This window comes from Chaetodon trifascialis, chromosome 19 (genome assembly GCF_039877785.1).
Source record: "Chaetodon trifascialis isolate fChaTrf1 chromosome 19, fChaTrf1.hap1, whole genome shotgun sequence".
Lineage (NCBI taxonomy): Eukaryota > Metazoa > Chordata > Actinopteri > Chaetodontiformes > Chaetodontidae > Chaetodon > Chaetodon trifascialis.
In genome coordinates, this window is record NC_092074.1 from 3,803,755 (window position 1) to 3,830,776 (window position 27,022).

At 41.1% G+C, this 27,022-nt stretch overlaps 1 protein-coding gene across 2 annotated transcripts in view; it reads left to right on the top strand.

The window, feature by feature from the left end:
* The first annotated feature begins 7,342 nt into the window (after nucleotides 1-7,342).
* Nucleotides 7,343-27,022, top strand: part of LOC139348206 (heparan sulfate glucosamine 3-O-sulfotransferase 5) — an 86,105-nt gene continuing 66,425 nt past the window's right edge. The window contains exon 1 of one of the 2 annotated variants that reach the window (XM_070988183.1): nucleotides 7,343-7,747. The gene's annotated coding sequence lies outside the window, so the exon portion shown is untranslated. The remainder of the gene's footprint in view (nucleotides 7,748-27,022) is intronic. The other variant, XM_070988182.1, reaches the window with a different exon arrangement.

The window sequence follows — 27,022 nt, forward strand, 5'->3', positions numbered from 1 at the left end:
TTCATGATGCATGTGCATGTGATGCAGGACACTAGAAGGCTGTTTTCACAGTCATCTGCTGAGTTCACCCTAAATCTTATTTGAAGATGTGTGAAATCATCATGCTTTGTGATATCACATTTTGTTTAGACGCCAAGCTCTAATAAGGTACTGACACACGCCTGATGTGGCACCTTGAAGCTTCCAGGTCACAAACACTGAGAGTGGACTTTTCGGGGAAGTCGAAGACATCTTGTGTCGTTATTAAACTTCCATCCATCCATCCATTTTCTATGCCACTTATCCCTTTTGGGGTTGCGGGGGGGCTGGAGCCTATCTCAGCTGGCGGGGTACGCCCTGAACCGGTCGCCAGCCGATCACAGGGCAATATATATACACAAACAACCATTCACGCTCACACTCACACCTAGGGGCAATTTAGAGTGCCCGGAGAGAACCCACACATGCACGGGAAGAACATGCAAACTTCACACAGAAAGGACCGACCCGGGAATCGAACCGGCGACCTTCTTGCTGTGAGGCATGCGCCTGCTGTGACACCGTGCAGTCCCGTTATTAAACTTTTGAATTTGAAACTTGAATGTGCTGTGATTGCACCTCCCACTCTCCACTGTTTGCCTGGGAAACTCATCCATGTTGTTATTCGAAATGATTTCGAGCATTTACAGGGTTCAAGTGAGTTTAAGTGCAAATTTACATGTCGCACATTCTCCTGATTTGACCACTTTTCATGCAGAGATTAGGCGATAATATTTTTGTTAAAGCTGAAGGATTTCATTTTCCAAAACTTTTCCAAAAACATTGCCTCAATAAACCATAATGCAACCACAATTACTGCAGCATTCTGAGTGAGTGTTGCAGATGTAATTACAGAAAGACACCAGTTCTGTCATCCATCATAATGGCTGATGTTTACCTCCATGTAAAACTTTTTTGACCAAAGAGGTTTACGGCTCTTCTCTGGCATTTGTTCGAAGGCACAATCAAGGCAGATTTAAGGGAACAAAGACATCAAAAGCTTGCATATCAGTACTTGAGTACAAAGAAATGCCAGAATATCACAGAGTGACAAAATGTAAGGTGTGCAGGAAGGATCTTTAGAAGGTTTTACATCTTCCAATGTGCATATAATGATGAAGGGGACATTACAGCTCAGGGTGTAGGGGGTGATCAGCATGCTCCCGACTCCTGCAGGAACTGACATCAAGCAGGTGGGAGAAAGGGCACCTCTTCCCACATGATTGAGGTGAGGCAGGGCGGTCATTGGACATGAATGTCATGTATGAGAGATCAATGGAGTGACAGGAGCCAGCAGAGAGGCACGGCACGCTGACAGCTCTGCCATGAATATTTACATCCTCGCCTTTCTCTGTGTCTGCGGGAGCCCAGCACACCCTCTCCTCTCTGAGTCTGACACCTAGAGCCTCTGATGTATGCCAGTGTTTTTAACAGATAGGCTTAAACAACAGACTGGTAGGAATTCTCAAGTCCTCAAAGCATTTAGGTCCCCTCAATTAAAAACTTGGGTTTGAATTTTCAGGATTTTCTATAAGTGAGCCATGAACAAAACCATGAAAGCCAAAAACAAAAGAATAAAAATCTGACTTTTCACTTGTACAGTTTCTGTAAGTTTTTTCCTACGATTTGGTTGTCTCCAAATGTCACGTTCTTGATCTGATAAGCACTTTTGAAAATGAGAAGAATGTGTGGATTTAATCAAGGTGATGGCTGCAATGTTAGTATTCACTCCCTGATATTGTATTGACTGACAAGACTACACGTATCTTGTCTTATTCCACGTCTTATTTCAGGATCACCCACAAGCTCAGATGTCATATGGGAGGTGGGTGAAGCAACTGTCAGTCAAACTGACAGAAGCGTTGTGTGTGATGCTGGTGGTCTTGTGTACCAAAAAGAAAAAAAAAGAAAGAAAAGAAAAGAAAAGAAAAGAAAAGAAAAGAAAAGAAAAGAAAAGAAAAGAAAAGAAAAGAAAAGAAAAAATGGCTGTGGCTGCGCTATAACAGTAAATGTGAATGCAAACTTCAGTTCATTCAGTCATTATTTATACATCTACTGGGTAGCATCCGGATAGCAATTACAACAGGTACAACAAGTTTCACATATAGTAACTTTATAATGTTATGAAGTACTTCCACTATTTCTCGCCAGTATTTGTCTTTTTGACTCGGTCATGGTACTTGACTGTGCTCTGGAGAGAACGCCTGATTGGTTGACACTCAGGAAGATGTCGTCAGAGATGTCAAAGTAGACGTGTAAAGACAAAAAAATTCTGACATACTCTCCTCGCATTGACCAACGCTGTGTCCAGAAGTCATGGTTATGTGTAACGTTTTTTTGAGTTAATAAGGCCCTGCAGTTACATAATGTACAGATGTTTCTGGGACTTTGACAACAGAGACTGTTTCACATCCTGACTCCCACTTGCAGTTAGGTTCAGGAAATAACAGCATTCTGGTTAAAGCTAGGGTCTGATTGTGGTTCAGTTAAATGTTAACTAACACATCCTGTCTCATGTTTAAAGTCACTGCAGACTCGTTGTTTGCTTTAGGCCAACACCATGTACTTTCCCAAACCGTGACTTAGTGCTGTGACCTCAAAAACCGTCACCTTGAGAACCTTTAATAATGCCATCGTTAGAACAAGCTGATATTGGGTTGCAAGATAAGATATTTTGGTGAAACACAACATGTGCTGTCAGTGAACATTCAGTATCAACATTTTTGAGACTTTTGAGACAGATTAATTAATTGTTAATTAACAATATTTCTTCATTGTGTTGATTAAAAAAAAACTTAATGTGCGTGGCATTATGTTTCTTTCACAGCATATTTGCTGTTGAGGAAAATTATTAGTGTATAAATGTAATTGTTTGGCATGCAAACTTCCCTCTCAGCATTTTCGTCAGCAGCAGCAGCAGGAAGCTTTTTTCAGCAGAAAAATGCTACCTACCCAGCACCAAACAATAGACAGACAAAGCTGGCAATTAGCTGATGAATAAAGTGATGAAGTGAGCCGATGAAAACAAAAACAGAGCTTAAAATGAAAGTATTATTAGACTTATATTAGACTTACATTCATCATGTGGACAGGAACATGACTCCAAATGAATACTAATGCTGCTGTGTCTGCTGGATGTGTAAATAGGCAACTTTATGTGAACTACAACACCTTAAAAGAGTACTCCACTGATTTTACATTGCACTGTAACATTGACTCACGATGGATAGTTCAGAAAAAGGATCAAAATCAATGTAGCAGAACCATATATATATATATATATATATATATATAGAGAGAGAGAGAGAGAGAGAGAGAGAGAGAGAGAGAGAGAGAGAGAGATAGATATATATATATATATATATATAATTTTTATTCATGCATTCTTCTTCCCTTTCAAAACCTACATTAACCATAATGCAACTAGTTTGCTTGGAGATTTGAGTGTGTTATGCCAGGTAAGGTAGCCCTGAGCCACTGGAGTGCAGCAGAGATGAGAAGCTGCTACAAAGGTTTGAAGTGAGTCTGACTCAAGTGACATCACTTGAGGACAGTCATCAGACTTCACACAGCTCCCTCTGGAGATCTGCACGCTCCAGGCAGCCATGTACTAATACTGTCTTACAGCTGTAAAGAGACTTTGACGTGTAAAATTTGAGTTCTCCTTTATTACCTTCATAATATCTCAATGTTGTGTTCACGACTGTTCGCTGTCGCTGTAAAAAATACTGTTTTAACTTTAAATGTTTTGATTAATAATGAAGCAAAAATACAGATTCCCTGTAATGTTCTTAAAACTTTAGCCTAATTTTTCCAGGATGCATTTTAAAAATGTGGCATGTTGCTTCACATGACTGTTTTCATTCATTTCAGCAGGTTTCAGGTTTACCGTCTGGAGTCACCACACACTATATGTGCTCATTTACATTTATCAGATGCAATTAGAAGACACTTGCAGTAAAGACCTTATGCAATTACAGTGTCAGGATTTCAAATTTTGAAAGATTCTTTTCACGCAGGTTGTTTTGTTGAGTACATAAGTACCTTGCTCTCCTCTTGTGAAGAGGCCCTCATCTGAAATTGGACCGCTCGTTCAAAATGAGCCCCACATCTAAGCAGTGCGTACGAGCAGGACGAGCCTCTTGACTGACGACTTGACTATTAGCCCATTTCACATAAGTCTCCTTCCTAATTTGAAGTGATTCTTAGCAGAAGAGGTGAGCTCGAGAGCTTCTCTGTAGAGCCACTCAGCAAGAGATCAAAGCGTCAACTCTCAACTGGATTAATGGGCCGCTCTCAGGGTGATTACACCACACACACTCAGGTATACACACAGTGCCCTCCATGTGAAGTGGATTTCTTCATCCTGTTTTGAAGGGATTAGCTCGCCACCCACACTTTCACTGCAAACAAATACAGGGATGAGACTACATCCGTGCTGTTCAGCTCAGCTCATCTCAACCTTGAGAGGCTGGTTTTAGTTGGAGGCAAATGAAGCAGGTACGAGGGGAAAGTGAAATATGGAACATGTATCATCCCTAATGTGGTGATATATTATACAGCAGCATTTGGTAATGGCGTGTATTCATAGTGTCAATGGCTCTGTTAAAGTGACAGGAGTTATCCTGCTAAATTATGGCTCTAATCATGATCCCTGCTATCAGTAAAGCTTCACTCTAATATCACTAATGGCCAGTATGGTAATTGTAGCACATTAAATGTCTAAGGACCCACATGATGTCTTTCAGAAAATTTATGACAATGTTTTGGTTTATGGCTTTTCACACGTTCTTGTCCAACTTTAGTCATTTCCATAATTGTGTTTAACTTAATGTGATGCATTAGAGAGTGGCACAAACAGATATTGTGTATCTATTAAAAAGCTTAACTGCTTGTTTCTAGATGTGCCAGCGCCGCTGTAAGCTCAGTATTCACACATAAAAGCCGGATCAGGTGAATAATTTATGATTCTCATCCCTCTCTGTGAAAGCACAACACACTCTCTGTCTGTCTGATCAGAAAAAGGGAGAAAATCATTCCATTGCTGAAGAAAATTGTGAGCCAGGCCTAATACGTGCATTAATGAAATTTGAACGGGGAGTTGCATAACGGGGCAGCATCTCTGCTGTAGCTGTACATGCTCATCCACTGGTGTTCCCCAGCACAGGAAGAGGCCAGCCAAGTTGTCTTACGCATGACAGCTTCAATCTGCTGTGGGATGGCTGAATAATTCAAAGTTCTTACGCAGGACCATCTGGCAGCCCAAAGCGGGCACACAAGACACCAGCCTTTCTCATATAGCTTTTGTAAAGTGAGTGTGGGATGAGGCAGCAGGACCCATGTACAGGCAGATTGAGCTGCTTACCAGCAAACTGAAATGTGCTGTGTCAGACTGATGGCTTATTTAGGAGGATATAAGCAATCAGAGCGGGAGCTCAAATATTGTTGATATAACATAAAGACCATTTCACACCACACTCAGGCTGTATATCAGCCAGGGTGCCAAATCTCTCTCTCTCTCTCTCTCTCTCTCTCTCACACACACACACACACACACACACACACACACACACACACACACACACACACACACACACACACACACGCACACACACACACACTGTCTGGTCAGGAGTTTGTTTGACTGTTGACATGATGATTTCCACATCTCAAAACTGCTTCTTTCTTTCTTTCTTTCTTTCTTTCTTTCTTTCTTTCTTTCTTTCTTTCTTTCTTTCTTTCTTTCTTTCTTTCTTTCTCAGTATATGGATATGGCACTGTGGCTGCACAGCAATTTATTAACACTGTGTTGTTGAATACATCGCTTGGCAAATAGTAATCATTCCCCTTCTGCCAAGCTCAATCCCAATCCAGTTATCTTAGAAATAAGTGAAAACAATAAGGGACTGAGGAAGAAAAACTCTGTATCAACAGTTACATATTTAAATATTCACTTATGTATGTATGAGCACATGCTCAAGCTTATGCAAGCATGCATACAAGCATCCACAACAATTTCCATGTGTGCACACACATTCATGCATATCTTCTCATCACTGACAGATTCAGAAGAAGTAAAGGCTTTTTCCATTCCATAGAGAACAAATAAAGCTGCTTCAATCAATATTTTATATTAAGAATGGATCAAATAACTATGTGGAATGTGCACGGTGTCGTTCATGATAAGAAAACTACAGAAAGTTATCACCTGACTCTAAAAATCTCTTCAGCTCTGAGTGTTTTAGCATCTTTCAGCTTGTTGCTTTTTATTTGTCAGGACTGCAACTGTTTTAGTTCACTTTCATCAACCTTGATTCCAGCAGCGACAGGAAGCTGCTCTGATAAATCCGCTCTGCTCTCCCTGCTCAGCACCAAAGATTAGACAGACAAAGTTTGCGATGAGCAAGTGAACATCGCGGAACAGGTACCATGTAGCAAGAGCCAGGTATTTTTCTCAGGCAGGTGGTGGAGACCAAAGCAGAGCTAAAAGGAGAGAGAGGGAGAGTACTGGACTTGCTCAAATGACATTTATTAATATATTTGCCACATTAAAAAGCGATAGTATGTAGATATTGTATTGACAGATTGTTGCACTGCCCTAATGTGGTTAAAAAAAAAAGCATGCTGCTGATATGTAGATTCATTTATCCTGGGTGTGTCAGTACACTGTGACATCACTGTGGGGCATGGTTGGGTCTAGTTGCGGTAAAACGTTACACTGACATAGTGGACTGGTGGGTGTAGACACACTTGGCTGGGATACCGGGTCACCAAGTCACTTTTTAAGAAAAAAGGTTCTTAAGGAAAGAAGAAAACAAACTTCTGTCACACAAAGTCATTTTTATTTTTTCACCCTTTGGACCTTCAAAAAACAAGGGAGTAAAATAATTCAGTGATGCAAGTTGGCATTGATTCTTTCTGAGGGGTCAAAAGTCAAAAGCAGTCCGGTAGGAATATTCATTCCCCCATTTCTAGCTGAAATTCTCTTTTCAGCTGCATAACTGGGTCACCTTTAAATTCTCTCCAGCTTGTTCAGTAGTCAGCAGCAGACTCTGAACTGAGAATGTCAAGGTTTGGAATTTTATTTTAATATCTTTTCATCAGAGAACACAGAATCCCAATAAGAAATATGTTATCTGTCCTCAAAATTAAAATCATCTGCACCCTGAAATTCTGCAATAAATCACTCTCTATTATAGGACACCTAAAGACTGAGACTGGTGTTTTTATTGGTAGAAACTTTTCAGCGCTCTCACACTGGGGTGAGCATCGTTGCGCATCCGCCCTTCCTCCCTCCTCCTCCTCCTCGTCCTCCTCCTCCTTCAGGAACACGCCCCAGTTCTTCCCGTGCACCCGTCTCCAGTCAGCAGTACTACAGCGAGCTCCATGCGCCTCCACACACTGACCGGCGGGGTGCTGGAGGGGGGCGCTCCGGTATAAGTGGACTTCAGAAAACCTTCCTGAGAGGAAAGGTAATAATGTCGGCGCGGCAGGACGTCTACTGAGTGTTTCTTTCTGCGTGTTCTTTGAGCACCTGTCCGTCCGAGCGGATCCCCCGAATCAGAGCCCTCTTCAGTTACACACCTGCCGCTACTTGTCCTGTTCAAGCCGAACCCACGCGCCTCCGGAGATGTGGAGAGGCTCTCTGACCTCCGCTGCTTCCCGGCTCTGCCTCCGGAGCGTCTGGCTGGAAGGGTAGCCGCCGTGTCCTGAGGAGGATGCCGAACAGGTAGAACCAGCCATCTTTTTTAGCACTTTTGTTTAGTCCAAGCATGTGCAATATAAGATGCTGAGGATTAAATGTAATCACATTCACACAGACCTGATGGCACTCTGTGATGCGCTTTGTAGAAGATGAGTGGAACATTTCTGCACAGGTTTGGCATTCTGCTGTTATTTCTGCGCTTTCTTTTCATTTCTTACTCTTTCACATGAATGATCAAGTTGTAGCTACAGTGCAACAAACTTGGATGTCCCCGCTGCTGGACTGGTTCAGCAGCTCAATGATCAGACACCATGTATTTTTCAAAGACATAAGAATCTTACTTGTGCAAGCCTGAGCGTACAGCAAACTGAAACACTATTGAATTATTTCTCTGGATCATGAACTTGCCTCCAGAGTTGGACTTTAATTTAGATTTCAGCACTGTCTTTTCCTATTCAAACACTGGCACCATTACTCTCTGACACTTGGTGTTTCAGAGGTGGAGCACAGTCATTCAGAGGTCCAGCTAACACATTCAGCGCCTCTCCGTGTAACATATCTTACTTTCCCCTTGTGTTTGTGTCAGTGAACCATCAGCCTTGTCTCAGGAGATTTATTATTGTCTCAGGCGACAGGTGCTATTTTCAGTGCTGCTGCATGTCATCATTATTCTGCATTAACTCTCTAATAGGGCTTTTGTTATTAGTTAAGTGCCTAAAGCTCTGTGGCAGCTCTGTGGAAAAGACGGAGTGCAGAAGTGGAGAGTAATGAGCCATCAGTGTGTTGGACACTGCTCTCTCACTAATAGTATGAGGCTGTAAGCTCCTCAAAATACTTTGTTATCCCAGTTCTGCATCGTATCTACCATATTTCAGGCTTGAACATGCCCTGTTGGCACCAGCGGACTCCACACTACCCAACAGCTCTGAGAGCGCTGTGAATAAAAAGAATCAGCAGGGAATAAAGGCAGTTTCTGTCAGTGCAGTCATTTTCCGAGCACCTGCAGTCACTTTGTGATCTTTCTTTAAATGATCATGATCCCCCCCTAACCTTAATCAAGCATTTCTAGTATAATGATGGTTAAAAAAAAAAAAAGATTGTAGTAGTAGCAGATCAGAAAACATTCATGAATGATCTTTGTAAACTTGATATGCATTTGCGAGGCACTGAGCAGGGCTGTGGCCAGAAATTCAGAGAGGTCATGAGCTGTTTCAGGAAAATGAGAAGAACCATTTAATCTGGGAAATGACGAGGAAACTATGGCCCTGTTACATAAAGTGTGAGAGTTTTATTTGCATTAGCGTGTTTCTGGGTGTGCTGAGGGGGCTGTGTCCTCACTGACCAGTTCATCAGCAAGCCCTGTGCATGCTGAAGCACAGTTGCTGTTGTTCAGTTTTAAGGGTGGGAAATGGTAAATGTACTAAACATATATTGTTGTAGTATTGTCTTTTGATGTCCTCAGATAGAAGTGTAAGGGAGCCACTCAATAGGAATAAACATATTTGGCCATAGGAGAGTAATGGTGCAGAAAAGCAGCATATATTTGCTTTAAATAGTCCAAACAACCCAAATACCCACAGAAGAAGCAACACTGTGTCCAGTACTGAGAATGAGACTTTGTTATCTGAGCTGGCAGTGATCCACTCCTAACATCTGACAGGATGATGCATTAAAGATTTAAAGATAACATAATGTTATGTCTGTATGTTAGAGATCTTTTTATGAAATTTCAACTAATTCAGCATCTGAGCTCTATATGTTTCAGTATCCTTCATATAGATCATACTGATTAGATGTGATAAGCTACTATCTGTATCTCATTAAGTCACAAAAGCATCAGTATTTATGTCTATATTCTGTATTCTGTTCTATAGAAGATAGAAGTGGTCTAGTTTGCTTCATTTTCTGTATTTAATTGTTTTCTACTGCTTCTAGGCTAAGATTTAGACTTGTGCCTGAATTAACAGAAGAATAAAATGAGATCTGTGTTTGAATTCCACCTTCAAAAAAAGAAAGTTGTGTAGCTGGGAATGGTCCCAGTGGAAAACAGATCCCACTAGAAATCAACAAAAAACAAATGTTTGAAATGCTGATTTAAGAAAAATGAGAAATCTAATGACATCAGAATCAGAATGCCATTAGTCCCCCGGAGGGAAATTTTCATTTCAGTTCATTTTCAGTTAAATGTGAAACTCTCCCTCGGCCCATTCGTGTTGCGTTTTTGAGACGGTCCCTAACTCCAGCTCTTCAGTAGCTCACAGTACCAGGCTTCAATATTAGATCATGAGGAAAACGTAAGCAGTGTGGAACATGATTCAAGCTGTATTACACACTGCACAATTCATCTGGTGAAAAGTGATGAAGAGTGATTCTGAGTGAATGTCAGCATATTGATCTATTTGCACCTCCTTATAGCCTTACCTGTTCAAAGCACATTTCCTGTGAATATATGAAAAATGTATTCATATTTTCCAGCTTGCTTAGAAAATGTGATTCTACATCTGTCAGTGTTTTATTATTGTCTATTCTCAATATTTACATGCACAACGATCTACAGGAAACCACACCCATCGCAAAATGAATTCATTCATTTTCTTTAGTTATTTTTAAAAGTAGCCAAATTTGAATATACTAAGCCTAAATATCGTGGTGTCAGCCAAATAACCCTCCTCCTCTCAGGTTGCTAAAACCCCTGAATTAACAAAGGAAATACAAAGGTCATGACCCCAGTCTCCTTAATCGTAGTAATGCCTGGTTTTCTAGTTTAGCTCAGAAGAATTGTACAGTCCATGTTTAGTCCCAGTTAATCCCCTGAACAATTTTTCACCTCAACCTAAAGGAACATCATCCCACAGCGCATCACAGTATGGAGTATGACTCTAATCAGAGGATAGCAGTAGAGGTATGAGTTGCTGAAGGTCTAGTTTGAGCTATCAGAGGTCATGATGGCAAACATGGTGTTAGCAACAGCCAGGGCTGCATATTGTCCTATTCCTCTTAATGACTCCTGTGGGCAGGGCGGCAGCGGACATTGAGGAAGGACCTGATAATGTTCTCCGGTGACCTTCGGAGTAACAAATGGAGTGCAGTCGAAACAACAGAGCCCAGCCCAGGAGGCTGCCAACTCCAGTAAAACTGAAAAGAACAGAGAGCAGAAGAGTGTTAGCCTATCAGTCTGATTTTACAGCAGCCTTTCCAGCGTGTCAATCCGGCCGCTCCCTTACGCCCCTGCCAGTTATTACATTTCACTCACGTTCGCCTTTGCAGAAGCGTTAATTGAATGCATCCAATATTCAGGCGAAGACCTACCTACTGTACCAACATGACCTTGGTTACCAGTTCCCAATAACTTTAGCAAGCAAGACACTTCAGTGAAAGTGAGGCCCTGTGGCGTGTTGTGTCATCACTCCAGATTCCTGATGGTCAACCTGCTTCGTCCAATTTACAAAGACGTGTTTTGGTAGCTACAACATGGATTAATTTCTGCCTTAGCAAGCAATTATGGAGGCAGGAGGAGGCAGACACAGAGAGGAGGAGGGTGACTGTGTGGGATTGAAATCTGAGGATGGTGCAGAAATTTGTCAGCCCTCCATGCTGACACCCTTATCCAAGTCGTCTTCTCTCAGGATGGTGATATATGACGAAGGTGACCGTAATCATTATTCACAGACTGGTCTTCTGCTTCTTTTCCCTGGCATGCCTTCCTCCTGGGTCTGATCAGTTGTGTTCTATTATCTGGCAGTAATGATTTGTGGAGGTCTGTGGTGCTGTAGCATCTGAAGGACGGCACGTTGCAGAGCCCTCCCAAACAATATCATAACCCACATCCATTAGCCATATGGGTTCCATTCCCCAGATTTGCTTGATGTAATTTCAGTGTGCTCCCACAGCGGAGCCACAGTGCAAGCTTGAGATTCATTTCATTAGATGATTTTTGGCTCCTATAGTTTCTGCACCTTTATCAAAAGGTTCGTTTCCATTTAATAGTTATCCTGTTGTCAGAATAAAGGCCGCAACTGAATGATTTACTTTACAGATTAATCCTACAATTATTTTTTCAATTAATGGTTTAGACAGTAAAATATCGGATAAAATGAAAAATGACATTTGCAGTATCTCAAACTTGTTTGTTTTGGACCAACAGTCCAAAAGGGCACAGTATTCAGTATTCAATTCACATGACGTGAAACACGGCAAAAACAGCAAATCTTCACATTGTAGAAGGTGGCATCTGAAAATGTTTGGAATATTCACTTGATTCAAAGAGATCATCTGATGATCGAACGTGTCAGTTTTCCAGCAATCCAATAATTGATTAATTGACTTGAAGATTTATTCTTGACCATCATTTGTATCCAGTCACATAAATATTACATGAGAAACAATCATTTGAAAAAAACAAAACAAAACAAAAGGTCCAGTTACTAGATTTCTTTTCAGAGCTTTCAGTGGACTCAGTGTTTGTCAGTGGACAAATTGTTCCAACACTAGTTGGCATCACTGTAAACCATGTCTAAATTCATTGTTACTCACCAAAGTCATCATGTGCATCCTTGAGGCATAACAAACGTGTTAAGTGCATTTCCTTCCTCATAAGCATTTGCAGAGCTGATTGTTGACAGAATCAGAAACTTTTACTGTTAATCTCTGTGCTATCTACAGGATTAGTCTTCTAGTCACTGCCTTTGATGGTGCATTGCTACATTTCTTGGCAGTGGAGCAGCATGAAATCATCATTAGAAGAAGCAAACAGTGCTCTATAGCGCCATTAGTGGTCTAAACCTCCACAGGGTACCTTACTTTTTACAAATATCTTCAAAGTTGAGGGTAATTATTGTCTCTGGTAAAAAAAAAAAATATAGTGTATCATCTTCAAATTGAGTATAGGTTTGTTCAGGTTTGTTAAAAAGCTGCCTCATTTTTATTACCATACATCTAAAAAAGAATCAGGATCTGTGTTGTGTTTGAGAACACCGTGAATTTCATTAATCTGAAACTTAAAGATGACATTTTATCATCAAGTGTATCAAAATGCTGATAAAGGGCAGTTTTGTTCTTCTCTGATATACCTTCAGACAGAATCTTTTTACAGAATGTTATTTATAGTGAAAGGATGACAAATTCTTGAATACAGTTTCTCAAGAACCTTTGAAACCCAGAGCAATAGAAAGACTGAACTGCTGTTTGTTCTTTGTTACGCTCACCAGACTTTGTGTAACTTTTCAGCCGTTTTAAAGTCATGGGGTACAACACCTGGATGTAACGTTGATGGTGTGTTTTATGTCTTATATTTGCTTCCGTGCAAACAGTGAAATGCAATAGCTCTCCCTCTGCATCGCTTGCATTTTAATGCGTTTGATTGAAGTCATGCCGGTGCTTTGCTGGGATCCATATTTATTACTGCTGCTGTGTTTGCTGTGTAATTGACTTCTGAACACATAAATAATGACGGCCGTTATGGCCTTGCTTCTCCCTCTCCCCCCTGCTGGATCTCTCGTTGACTGTCCATCTCCTCCTCCAGCTCACCTCTGCCTCCTGTCATAGCAGCCGCAGCTCTACAAAGGGCAATTTGCTTGAAACGGAGCAAACAAAGCTGAAGTCCAGGTGGATGAGGTGTCTGGAAATAAAACATGCTCTCCCATCTAAGCGTGAAGATTGTTTATGGGCCTGTGCTCATCGGATCGAGGATAGTGCCACTCTGGCCAGGGTGAGGGGTGTCCCATGGGGGTCACTCATGCCTCACATGCAAACACTTGGGGTATCAGAAGGCGTTTGTGCTCAGTTAGCTTTGTCGCAGCATAGAACTGAAGAAGTGTCACGAATAGAGCGTGACTTTTGCTACAGTTTTGAGGTCAACATAAATTTTTATGAATTTTTAAAAAATGAATGAAACACATAACATAAACCAAAACTTAAAATCAATAACAGTAGACTTCCCAGGAAATTAAATGAGTAACAATAAAGAATACAACTATACAATAATCTACTTAAATAGAGAAAAATATTAAAAGCTCAGCCTAAAGAATACAGAACTATAATAAACTATACCGAAATATTAAAGTAAAGTAAGCAGGTGGGGTGTGGCGACTCTGTAGCTGACAGCTAAAATAGTCTGTCACTAGGGACGCTAATGGCATCCTTAGTATTAATTTGTCCTTCAGTTGCTGTTCTTTTGTCTCTATGTGATGCATAAAGCCGTATAGACAGAAACAAAGGACAGATTTATTCAAACATTGTTTAAATCTGCAGCTTGAACTCAAAACCTTCTGACATGGTGACAGTGGTCTTTAACAAATGCTCCTCAAACAGGAGGAAATAGTGCATTTGATGGGGATTTAGGGCAGCAGGACGGTATATGTGGGATTGAATCAATAGAAACTACAGTGTGTGTGTTCATGGAAGTGAAGGAACACATCACCCACTGCAAGCGTGTCTCATTGATGTGTTTTTAACAGTTTTTGAACAACAATGGAGCTCTATGATCCGATGAAAAAGATGCATCAGGCATTCCATAGTACTTGTTAGTGGGATACTTTCATCGATTGTTTGGATCTTACTTTCAACAAGACATATATTGAATATCACCAGGCTTATTCTTTAAGTAGAGTGCACAGAGGAGACTGTACATGACAGCTTTATATATCCAGAGATCCTCACCAACCAGTACTTTTGTGCTGCTCCCAGGTTTGCAGTATATCATTTAATTTGTGGTAAGGATATGCACCATGTGAGCACTACATGAAGTAAAATACCAGCCTTATGTGGTCTGTGCAGTGAGCTGTAGTGATTAAAGTACTGTAGGAGCGAATCTGTTCTGTTAGACACACGTGAGATGGACAACTTAAAAAATGCAGCTGAAACACTTCTGAATGCCCAGGGGTTCTGGGGCCTCAGGGCATTGTGGCCATTGTTGGTAATCCAGCTCTGCATGCCTGATACAGTGTATCTGTGATAAGCTAAAATCTGCCGCAGACTGAAAACTCATGTGTTCAGTTTCCAGATTGTATTGCCATGGTTGAGTGCACTTGTGTTATAATTGTAAGTTGCTTTGAATAAATACGTCAGCAATATAAAAGTAATGTCCTACAGAGCTTAATCAGTATGTAGTGACAGGCTTGGTTCTGGATTCCTTTTCACTCTGTGCTCAGTGTTGCGTCACGTCCTGTGAATTCAAGCAGACATGCCTGAACTTCATTGTATTCTGAACTATTTCATCACTGTTATAGGTCTGACTCACATTTCCACTCTTTCATTTCTGCTGGTATCTGTCATGTGTTATACAGTCAGCCCAGTATAGACGTCTAATTTGAAAACAAGCACGGGAAGCGTAGCCCAGGCTCAAACCCGGCAGTGTGTCTGTTTTAGCTTTTTCATCCACCTCACTGTGTTGACAAAAAAGCTGATGCCTGTCTGCTTCAGCTGTCTGCAGACGAAGAGGCAGAGTCGCTGTCGTTTTTTCCTCCCAACTTTGACTGTTGAATCATGGCTCAATACTTCCTCTCTGAGCAGCAGCCCTGCTGCTGAAACACAGCCATAAAAAAAGACTTACCACTCAAGCTTTATTGACATGCGTGGACATAACGCTGCCACACTAAATGCAAAAATCATTCATAATTATATTTCTAGCAGAGAGCTGATTTACTCTGAGTCATTTCAGCAGAGTAATGGCATCTCGAGCTAAATGAGAGGCAGGTTCATCAAAGTGCCTTCCCTTGGGGCATTTCAGAATTGGTGGAAAAAAGGCAGAATTGGAAATTTCTGTTTTGAGCCTAAAATTTTTGGTCTCTGCTGAAAAACACAAGCAAAAGGACGAGATAATTAGACATGGTGTTTTCTGACATTACTGTATCATACAAGTAGGGAAAAAAGCAATTTTAGCTCCGAAATTAAGGTTTTTTTTAGGAGTCAACATGACTTCAAATGTGGGTTATTTAAGGATTTTTAAGGACTTTGGGGACAAATATGTCCCAACAGAGCACTCTTACATCAGAAGCCTGTATTGGCCACTCACGGGTCTGCATATGACTGGCTGTCAGTGCCTTTGTCTGCACGTAGCACCAGCGATCCGGCCGTGATGCTTAATTCTCTGCAGCTATCTGCTGCTATCAATTAGAGCTTTTATGGGGAGGTGCTGTCAGAGTTGCCATAGCAACCAGTGTCTTTGGCAGTGCGTTGCATCCCCGCAGGGCTGTAGATGGAGCACTTGCAAGTAGTACTGCACAGTACATTTTAAAGATTCAAAATCTTCAGCGCCTGGGGACAGAAACAATAAGCATGAAATACTTAGTAGTGTTGGCAGACTTGTGCTGTTCGTGGACACAGCTTCTCCTCAGCATCTTGGCTTTGTATGAGTTGCTTAGGCTATTTTGAATGTTAACGGATAGCTTTGACAATCTGAGGAAGTTGCAAAAGTGTCTAGCAGGCAGAAGCAGTAATTTACTGGAAGCAAGCCCAGAGTTATACAGCATATACTTTCAAATTACCTGCTCACACACTTTCACAAGCTGCTTTAGGATTCTGTCAAATGAAAATGCCTGAGTTAACAACTTACTATTCTTCTATAACACACTTTATGACCAGTCATGCCCTGATTTCTTAAAATATTTGGGTTTAGTGGTGGGTTTTACACGAGTCTTAAATTGAAATGTCAAGAGATGTTGCCTCTCAGGGATCAGAGCTACCACTGAAAATGCAGAGGTCATGTCCTCTGTATTTGCTCTCTGAATTTAAGGGTTTAAGGGACTAGAGGGAGTTAATATTCTACAGTTAAAACTTATTCATGGTGATATTTTACACGATAGTTCATTCGATCTTAGGTTGTATATATATTTGAAGTTGACTGACTTTAGACCAACAAAAATAAATAAAGGGTTCAGTGTTTTTTAACTCCTCACCGTGAGGAGGAGGAGCATTTCGACAAGGCAGTGGAACTCTCCCTCTCATGTTATACTAGACTATGCATTACATGGTAAAAAGTATGTATAGCAGATACTGTACATGGTCCACGATCTAATGCAAAAATGACAAAGGTCAATTTGGAACAATACAGTACGTTACAATCCAGAGCCGTGTTGGAACTGATTTTAGCTCCAATTCAATAAGATTTGATGTTTTTACGTGTTTAGCTGGGATTTACTGGGTAATTTTTCAACTTGTCCTTATGGAGGTTGAATTTCTCAATGACATGCTATCAACACAGTCCCTGGATCAGTGTCATCCATCTAAATTTGGTATTTTCAGCAATGCTAAATGGATGTGTGGTGTTAGAAAAAAACAGCTCAGCACATCAATTACTGCTGTCAACTGGGAGTACTTTGGAAGTGCAGTTAGCTGCTAACATTAACGCATTTAGAGTATCACTGTGCATTTTACTGACTGCTGAACAGGTTTAAAATTGAACGTGCCAATGGACATGGTAGACACTCTTCATAAAGGGGATTGCTTGCACTTGATATGTGATTGGAGAATGTGACTAGCTAGCTGGAAAAGGTTGTGCATGTTCCTCACACTGATTCAGTTTTTCAACAGCTGTATTTCAGCAAAATTTGGTATCTATCCAATAAGTATCAAAGAGTCTTTACACCCATAAAAAGTCACTGCATTTTTATTCATACATTGTGCTAGCTCACACTACATGTGTTTAGGAGCCTTTGTGTGCGTCTGAACCTGCAACTTTTATGCTGCTGCACAGATAAAATACAAACGCTGAACCCCTTTTCTGTTTTATCCAATGGCAATTCCAGTAAAATGTATTCACACAAGATGACTGCATCCTCAGCAGTGTTGACTAAAAAGAGAGAAAGGCAGTGGTACTTTCTGCAATTCGACTCTTTCGAAGAATAATATGGAGCTGCAGATGGCTGGAAGATGCAAACAGTGTGATCTGTCTATATGTATGTTATATCACAGCAGTCTCTAGACTACAGTTTAAACACAACATGTAAAGTACTACTCCAGAAATGATGGCTCTGAACAGCAGACATATTCAAATCAGATCATCGTCAAATCGCTCAAGCTGCAGACAGCCGAGCAAAGATTTCTGACCTGCCAAAAATCAATATGATCACCTGAAAGCCAGATCATTGATCATGCAGGTCATTAATCATTTGTGTTCTCCTCAAACTGCACAAACAATAGATAAAGCAGACAGTCTGACACGAAATGAGTCGAGGGCAACTCATCGTGCTTAATCTGAACAGGGTCTGCAAAGCTTCGGTAGTGAGTGGTAGAAATAAAGACAGTGTATTTCTAAAAGGATTATTTCTTTGTATTGATATCTGTGTGTGTATGTGTGTGTGTGTGTGTGGGGGGGGGTGTTATGCTGCATAAGGAGGAACTCGACTCATGTATTCCTCAAATTCTGACTACAGCTGTGATGATTGGCTTTGTCGGCTGATGCTGGTGCTTTTTAAGTTCAATATCTTTGACTTCTATGACTGAAGAAGAAAAACGCCAAAGATGGATTTAGTATTTACACACTGCACAGGTGGTGGGGAGTTGGTCTGGAACAGCGAGATGAAGTTTTCAGGAGAGTTCTGTTGGTGGCTGCTCTGTCAGGGATCAGCAGATAAAGAGTGGTCAACCTCAACCATCCTGTCAGAAGAAGGAAGCATTAGGAGTCTGCGGCTGCCTGCCTGTGGAGAGTGACGCTGATGAGCAGTAATCTGAACCTTCTTTGGAGCGAGAAAAACACCAGCAGCCTCCTTCCATCCCAACTGTGAGTTATGGCTCTCCTTTATCTGATGGAGCACTTAGTCTCCAGGCCGGCCTTGTTTTCAAGTATTCTTTTCACTTACGCCCGATCGATCGCTGTTGCCAAGTGTTAATGATGAGTCATACTATTAAATGTGATGACCTGCGGCTGTATTCTATTACCTTGCTTTCTTGCACAGGCAGACCTCTGTAATTAAGGTTCAAGTAGATGCAGTAGGAGAAGCAGGTTGGAGCCAAAACTCAATTAAAAATAGCCTTGGTGCGCATGCCACCGACAAAGAAATGTTGAGCACAGTTTAAAAGTTTTAATGCTTTATTGGTTTCTGTCGCCTGAGGAGATGAATGTTTTCTTTAAACTGATGCTGAGATAAAATACTGCTGTACGAGTGGCAGGATAATCATTTACTGAAATTAATGGCCAGTCTCACCCTTTTTAATTCATACTGTTTTCATTTTTCTATAGTCTGTTGGGAATATGTGGTGAGAGATGTAATGCAGAGGTCTCCGGTCAGAGCGAGGGGTTTTTATGCTCATTAATAATGTAATATGACAAAGCAGGATGTGACAGTGTTGTGTAATAAAAAGGCAGCTCACTGTGCTATTAGCAGTCTGTTTTTTTAAACTGTCAAGTGTCGGGAAAAAGTGACGGAGTAGATAAGTGATCTTTTTTAGCTTTTATCAGCTTGATGTCAGAGGTCAGTGGAGCTCTTTCGACTGGCTGCCACAGGGGACAATAAAACCACAGGATGGAGCCATTTCTGCTGCACAGACGTGGGTCGTCTCAGACGGTGCCTGAATGAATTTCATTTAATGCCAAGCTGAGTTATTCACACGATAAGAGAGAAACAAACCCTTTCATTAGCATTAGTAGTGTCTGGCTGTTATCAGTGTGTGTTCCCTTAATGCAAACAGTTGATACTCCCCCTCGAAAACTACATGTCTTTTAAATGGCTTTTCTTTTCATTGTGTTGCTGCTAATTTACACACTTTTGCAGTGTGTTCATCTAGCAAATGACACATTCTAATAAAATCTGCCCTTTTGTCTTCTTTAAGTCTAACAGTAGAATTAGAAATGTGGTCTTTTACAGCATTTGACACCTGAAAATCCTATTTTGTTTCATTGCTAGAGAACTGAGGCTGAACACTGTGTTCACATCTCTGGCCACAAACCACAGTGAAATAAATAATTTTAGGCAGAATTCAGTTTTAGTCACTAAAAATCACTTGATGTCTCAGGAGCACTGTCCTATTTAGTTTCCTTGGTTGTCTCATACTAGATTAACACAACTACACATTGTTTTCTGTACATTAAAATGTAAATTTAATGATTTTATCCCATAAGTACGCAAACACACTTAGACACTTGATTCTACAATCTTAATAAACTCAGACTGTCAGACTGTTCAGAGACAGTGTTTTACGTTGAAATCCATCCCAGGTGGAAATCACACCCTTGCATTCTTTTTTCAAGACATCTTTGCACTTTTGCCTTTATTGGATTTTGCCATTATTGGATAGCATACAGAGAGAAGAGAGAGCCAGAGGTCCCCGGTCAGAATCAGAGTGCAGATGCTACAGACACAGAGTGTTGATCTTAACCACGAGGCCAGCAGAACACCATACAGTCTTTATCTCTTCTCTATTACAGTTCATTCAACTGTAAAATCTGAAGGTGGGGAAATGACTTCCATAAGTGATATGATGGTAAAAGCCACACATTTTTGAGGATAAAAGCTTTGCCCCAGTTCCATACTATATGCTAACTCTATAAAGTCTGCACTATGCAGTGATGTTCGCAGTGTGCTGTTTTGGTCGTTAGTGTACAGGTTTTACTAAAAGGAAACAATACATGATGCCCACCTGCAGACACAGCACTGTACGTTTGGAACTCCACTGTCAATTTCATTTTTTTTCCATGTTTTACGAGTTAAGTTTTTATGAGGTTCAGTATCATTGAGCAATTGCAGCGCCATCCAGAACTGTTCCCCAGCTGTGAGCAGCTCCATTTCCATTGTGCTCTGCATTGTGGGATTGCCATATCCATCAAAAGCTCAGTCAAAAAGTGGGTTCTTTTAGTGGCTGCATGCTGGCGTTTTTAAGGCATACTTAATTGTTTCACCGTCACAGTGTGAAAGTGCTTCTGACATTACACAAGACATGGTTAGATGAATCATTTACTATGAAACTGGGATATGTGAATGGGGTCTTAAGAGGTATAATATAACTGTGGTCAATTAGTGACATTATAGTTGTTCTAGTATCATCTCGGTATCTGAAAGAAATGTTGGACTAATCCTTTGCAGTAAAGTAAGATACAGTAATGTAAGTACAGATTCAGTAATGTTACTACAAACTATATTTTACATGCCACTGATGTGCAGTTTGTGAAGAAAGAAATGCTTGTGCTTTCATTTCCAGCCTTACAGTCTACAGGCAGCTGTCCTCCCAGGTTTAAGGCAGTCTCAGGTCAGTCCTGCAACTCTGTATTCAGGTCAGCTTTTAAATGCTCAAAGGAATCTAATAAAGGACGTGTCAAAGGCCATAACGGCTGGAAAACTGGAAATATTCTGCAGTCAAAATAGGAAAATCCTATTAATATTTAATGTGTTCCACTGTGACAGAGCTGGGTTGAGACAGCTTTTCTCTTTTTTGTCACTTAGCTGTGTCATCTGTAATCACGAGCCAGTATACCTGCTCTGGCGGGAAGGCAGCAGATTTTAGAGGCCACAGCACTGTGAGGATTGGTTTTGGTTTTCAGAGATGTTCACCAGATAAAGGACAGTGTTACATCAGTGACTTGATAGAATTGTGTTGCACGCAGAGTAGTACAGCATGCTGTTGCATTGCTGAATGAGGAAGAAGTGGGTGTAGAACAAAGGGGGGAAGCACATTAGCATATCAGTGTTTTCTGATGCTTTGTGCTGTCTACGGTTGACCTTGTTGTGCTGAACTAGATCTACTTGGGGAAAACCATAACTGTGATTTAGACTTGAAGTTGAAGATAAAGGTAAAGGTAAACAGAAACTTAAAAACAAAAGCTATTTTCCATATTCTTACTTTGCTCTCTTAATAGAGCTTCAGATATCTCTGAGGTTCAGGGTCTTGGTAGCTGAAGTATGGATATGGTAGGTTGTGGAACAATTGCATCAGTGGCATCAGTGATTAATGTTTTTAAGTCAAAATCACGATTTGCAATAGAATTATTGTAAATATAGAATATTAAACAATTTGCAGACAGACTGTTTACTGACAGTGGTGTTATGAACTGTTCCTGAGTCCATGTAGTAATATCCTCCATACAATCATGTGTTCACAAAGTGGTGAACCTCGCTCCATTCTTGCTTGTAAGCGACTGAGCCTTTCCAGGATCTTTTGTTTCCTGAAGTCTGTTTTTAAAATGTGCCTTGGAATGTAACAGCAGCAGACTTCCCCTCCTGCTTTTCTAGGTGTTCGGCAAGGCTAGGCTACTTGTAAATGATTAATTTCTATGAGATAACTAAAAAAGTAACCTATACAGGGTTCTGCAGGACTACGTATATACTGCATTTCCGAGAAAATTCTGGATCTATTAAAAAGAATGAAATAAAGAGCAGGTGAACTTTAAATCCTGTCTCTGATTGGCTTTTCTTCTGTAAGCACATAAATGTGATGAATCACCTGATCAATTAAGAGCTGTTCTTAAAGTTACTCTTACACTTTCCTGGAAGTAGGAGTGAGTCACTTGATAAATGTTTCTTATTCTTCACAAGAAGAACTTTTTTGTCCTAATTTGAGTCTTTACAGAAGTCTAATTTACAGAACTTTGATAAATAGGAGCCCTGGTTGTTAGTGTTGTGATGCTGCACAGTTTCAAATCACCATTCAGTATCATTCTTCTTTGCCTGGGTGCTCTTTGGGGAAAAGTTATCAGCATTGAAATAATCCTCTTTTCAGACACAGAGCCAACTCTAGCTGGATTCCAGTTGACTGAAATATGAAGAGCCCAAAGCCAAATGAACACAACGTCTTTGGCTGTAAATTTCCACCATAAAAAGCTGTCAGTTTCCACCAAAAAGCCATAAAACCTTCAGAGGTGAAAAAGATTCAACATTATGCAATCTGTTACAATTCAGAATAGAGAAACAGGTGGGAAATGTTTCCGTGTCCCCTCAGGACAAGACTTCCTCCGTAGAATCGCATCGAATACATCAAGAGTTTTTGTCACAGGATAGAATGAGGTGGAAATGTGTTTCAAGTCAGGGTACAGAACATCCACTGGGATGTAACCTAGATGTTTTATCTGCACAGATCTGCTGCCATGCCTGCCATATCTCTGACTCAATACTGTTGCTCTGTTGACCTTGGGGGGAACAGAGGAAGATGGGATACAGCCTGAAAGAAAAGCTCGGAGCCGGTTTGTTTCAGTTGGTATTTGTTTAGACCTGGGGGGAACATTTACACGAACACCTGGAGACCGTCTGCCTGGACGATGCTCCTCTAGGGGAAGTTGCAGTTGTATGCTAGCTAGTATAAAATCTCTGAGGCTGCAATTTTAAGTTGCTGAAGGAAACACAGGGTGCTCATTCTTCAGGCCTGTTCTGCTGATTCTCCTCTTTCAGCTTCCTCTCACCTGCACAAAGCACAGCAATGAGCCTCCCCTTCAGCTGTGCTTCTTCAGCACACGTATCGCCCTTGATCACCTTACTTTAATTTACTGGGACATATATCTCAGATATATTAATATCATTATTTTTGTGCCAGAATTTGAGTTTCTCTCATAACATAGTCACTCAGTGTGAGTCTGAGCATAGAATGAGCAAAGAAAAATGAAAGCTAATGCATCTCTGAACTATAATTCTAGTTAATAGTGTGCAGGTGAGAGAACTCTGTCCTGTTAAGGGCTCTTTTCTCGTGAACCCTGCGGTGTGAAACAGATCGCAGTCAAGTGTGCTCTGCCCAGGGTTTCAGGGCTGTGCCAAGTGCGCTTTTGCTAATTCCAAGGCCAAGCTCACCTGGCGCACTTGTCGTGCACTGGGACATGGGGTGAGATCAGAGAGGATACCTTAAACATTATAGGCGGGTGTGTTAGAGGTATTTCAGCCCCTCTAAATTCAGGGCTCTTCCCATTATGACACACTGACAGTATGAGGGAGTTTTCATCAGAGGAAACTTGTTGCCGGTACGAGTTTCACAAATGAATACGGCACCTCAGAGACTCCATACTGCCAAGAGCAGATGATGTCGCTCCAGTGGAATTCACCTTTCTTGACATGTTGAGGACGGTCACCATGATTTTCCATTTGTAATGGTGCATGATTTTTTTTTGTCATCACCAATGCAAACAATCACCATCTGCAGTTAAGGACCACTGCAACTAATATGAAAGTAGAATTAAAAATGTGCTCTAGTTATCTTTACAAAATGCCTGCTTGTCTTCATATTGTGACATTAATGACAACATTTTCATGGAAGGTCACTGCAGTCAGATTACACAGCCACACCTCTACCTTGGCCAGACTCTGCCTACCCAGTGTTACCTGGTGAGCTTTCTCAGGTTATTTCACAATAATCTGATGCTGGTTCTACAAAATGTAACTGCATGTAACAGTGGTTTGACAGTGACATCATGCCTCTAGGTATAGACAACAGGTGCATGGACACCTGCTACCTTCAGACGGCTGGAAAGAGTCACCAGAGTAAAGGGAAGGCCTCCGGTACAGACTGCTAACTGTTATATATGACAGAGATAGTAAGAGTCACTCATTAATCTTCATCCTGCCTTGCTGACATTGATGCCAAAATTGGAAGAAAACTTTGATTTCAAGGTCTATTTGGTCGTGCCTTCTTCAAAGGAAGTGACCAAAATATTAAAGACCGCTGTCAGCTGTCAGCTTGCTCTGAGCAGACAGGCCGTGAACTGTGTGAGATGCACTCATTGTTGCCACCATGATGGCAGAACGCTGCTGGACTGACAGCACCACAGCCCCCACCTCACACCTCCTCACATGGTGAGTCACTAAGATACCACCCGGCACAGACGAGGAAACAGTCTCAGTGTGACCTTTGAAAATATGATGGCATCCTCAGTCTCAAGTATTGACATTATACAGGGGTGGCATTTTGTTTTGCTTTGTTTTAATTCTGGTTATGTCTCTTAGCTCCCATTTGTTATTGCTTGCTGTCGTACTTTTAAGTTAAAAGTCATGATCGTTGGTTCAAAAAGGCGACTATACATTTCTCAAAGTTGGGCACACACATCCCTAGCTTACTTTGTGCTGTAGCAGCAGCTCCATGTTTCTGTGGTGAAAATGAACAGATAATTCTTCACAAATGATCATTAAAGCTGCTGATTTTTGCTTAGTATGGAATCTGATTTATAAACATCAATTAAAACACATATTTTCAGCCATCTATGTAATATAGAGCCGTGTAGGAAAACTGATCTTATTAGAGCCACTTTGTAACAGCAGTCAATGTTTGTCCGACTGTTCTAGATGATTTGCCAGCCATTATATTATACATGATACAACTGTTTCCACTGGTTAAATGGTACTCTGTGACAGGTTAGCATGTGTGAAGCTGGTGGATTAAGATGAATGTAAATACTTTGCACATTACTGCTTTGGTACAAAATATTGCCTTATTTTTTGGCAGGAGTTATTCTGTTTATCTAACAGTATCCATGCAGCAGGAGCCACATTGTTTTCTCTTCTGCTCTGTTCACTTGCTGCAGTGAGTTTGTGTTGATGCATTAAGCTACAGCTGATACTAACTCATCACTTTCTGCCTATATTCACAGTAATTGTATTTTAATGTGAATGCAGCAGTAGGCCTTTTTTGGAAACCAAAAGTATTAACAGTGCCATTTAGGGTAAGAAAACATCACTGAAACAATGACTTTATAGTGTTCCAAAAGTAACTTTTCAGCCCTTCAACATGAGTGAATGTCTGTCTGTCTGTCTGTCTGTCTGTCTGTCTGTCTGTCTAGACCACCTGACCTATGACCTGTCATAGATATCTGTCTGTCTGTCTGTCTGTCTGTCTGTCTGTCTGTCTGTCTGTCTGTCTGTCTGTCTGTATAGACCACCTGACCTATGACCTGTCATAGATATCTGTCTGTCTGTCTGTCTGTCTGTCTGTCTGTCTGTCTGTCTGTCTGTCTGTCTGTCTGTCTGACATATAGTGTCATACACTTTCTTGAAGATTATTAAACATGTTTTGAAATGAGGTGAGATCGGTTATGCTTGTGGGAAATGATGAGTGCCTGTGAACGCTAAACCCCTGAACACTTAACTCCTCACTGTGGGGTCTGTCAGTAGTTTTTCAGTTAAAGACTGAGGCTGCACTGGGTAGCAGTCATTAATGAATGTGGACACAGGCCAGTGCTGTATTATTTCAGCCCTAGTGCATGAGTGAAGAATCAACCAAAACAGAGGAATTTTGAGAATGAAGGATGGCAAAAAAAGAATACATACGCAAGCTTTACAGGAAGTGGAGATGATGTTTGGGTGGAGGTTGGCGGATGGAATTGGAGGTGGAAGCAGGGACAATACAGAGGAGGGCCAGCTCTTTAAAATAACAGTTTGTCTGAAGCGACTGACCCCAGGGTTAACGCATTCACAAGTCATGAGTGTCCCCCATCTCCACTGCTACCTCCACTGAGCTGAGGACACAGCAGCATTTTCCATGATTAGGTACTGCTTCTGCCTCACAAGCACAATGGAGATGAGGGAGACAGCGGGGGGGTGTAAGTGGGGAGGAGAGTGTCGAGCAGGGATTGGATTGGAGATGAGAGCAGCAGGGCCATCCATTCTGAAATGCCAGTGAACGCCTGCATCAGTACATCTAATATGTGGATGAATGTCTCGACCTTCAGTGGTTATCTTCAGTAGAGTCCACTGACCCTCACATCACTCTCTTTGACAAGATTTGCTAAAAGCTGAACTCGGCAAAATTTTTAAGTAAAAATAGAGCTGTTCTACCAAATGAATCCACAAAGTAGGGCTGCACTACTGATGAATATCTGATTCCCAGCTATAGAAAATCTCTACATTTGCCCTAATTTCCTAAATTAAATTGTGGTTGCGGGCATTATCAGTCACAGGAAAATTTCCACCCACAGGAAGTGACTGTATCCTAAACAGAAGTAAGTGGGCGGTTTGTCAAGAGAAAGCTGCATTCACAAGCATTATCTGATGCTTATATTCTGCCATCTACAGGCTGCAGTACTACTTACATCACACAATACAAAACCATAGGACAGAATAAATATACTAACAATTTCTAAAATTTGACCTCAGTAAATATTGGGATTTATCCTCTGAAGGCCATGAATGTCCAAACTTCAGGAACATTGTATCTTTAGTTTTTTGTCATGGATTGAGGTGTTGGTGGAGGGGAAATTTGGAGATTGGACTCATGAAAAAAATGACAACCTTGGTCATTTGTTGAAACACTGTTTGTTCAAACTACTCAGCTAAACTGCTTCCTGCAAGTGCCCTCTCCTGCTTGTGAGAATACTCTCTTTCTGTCTTTCGTGGGCAGCATAGGTGGAAGTAGCTTGACACTGTACCATCGCACAATGTCTTATTGAGGAGGTCAGGCAGA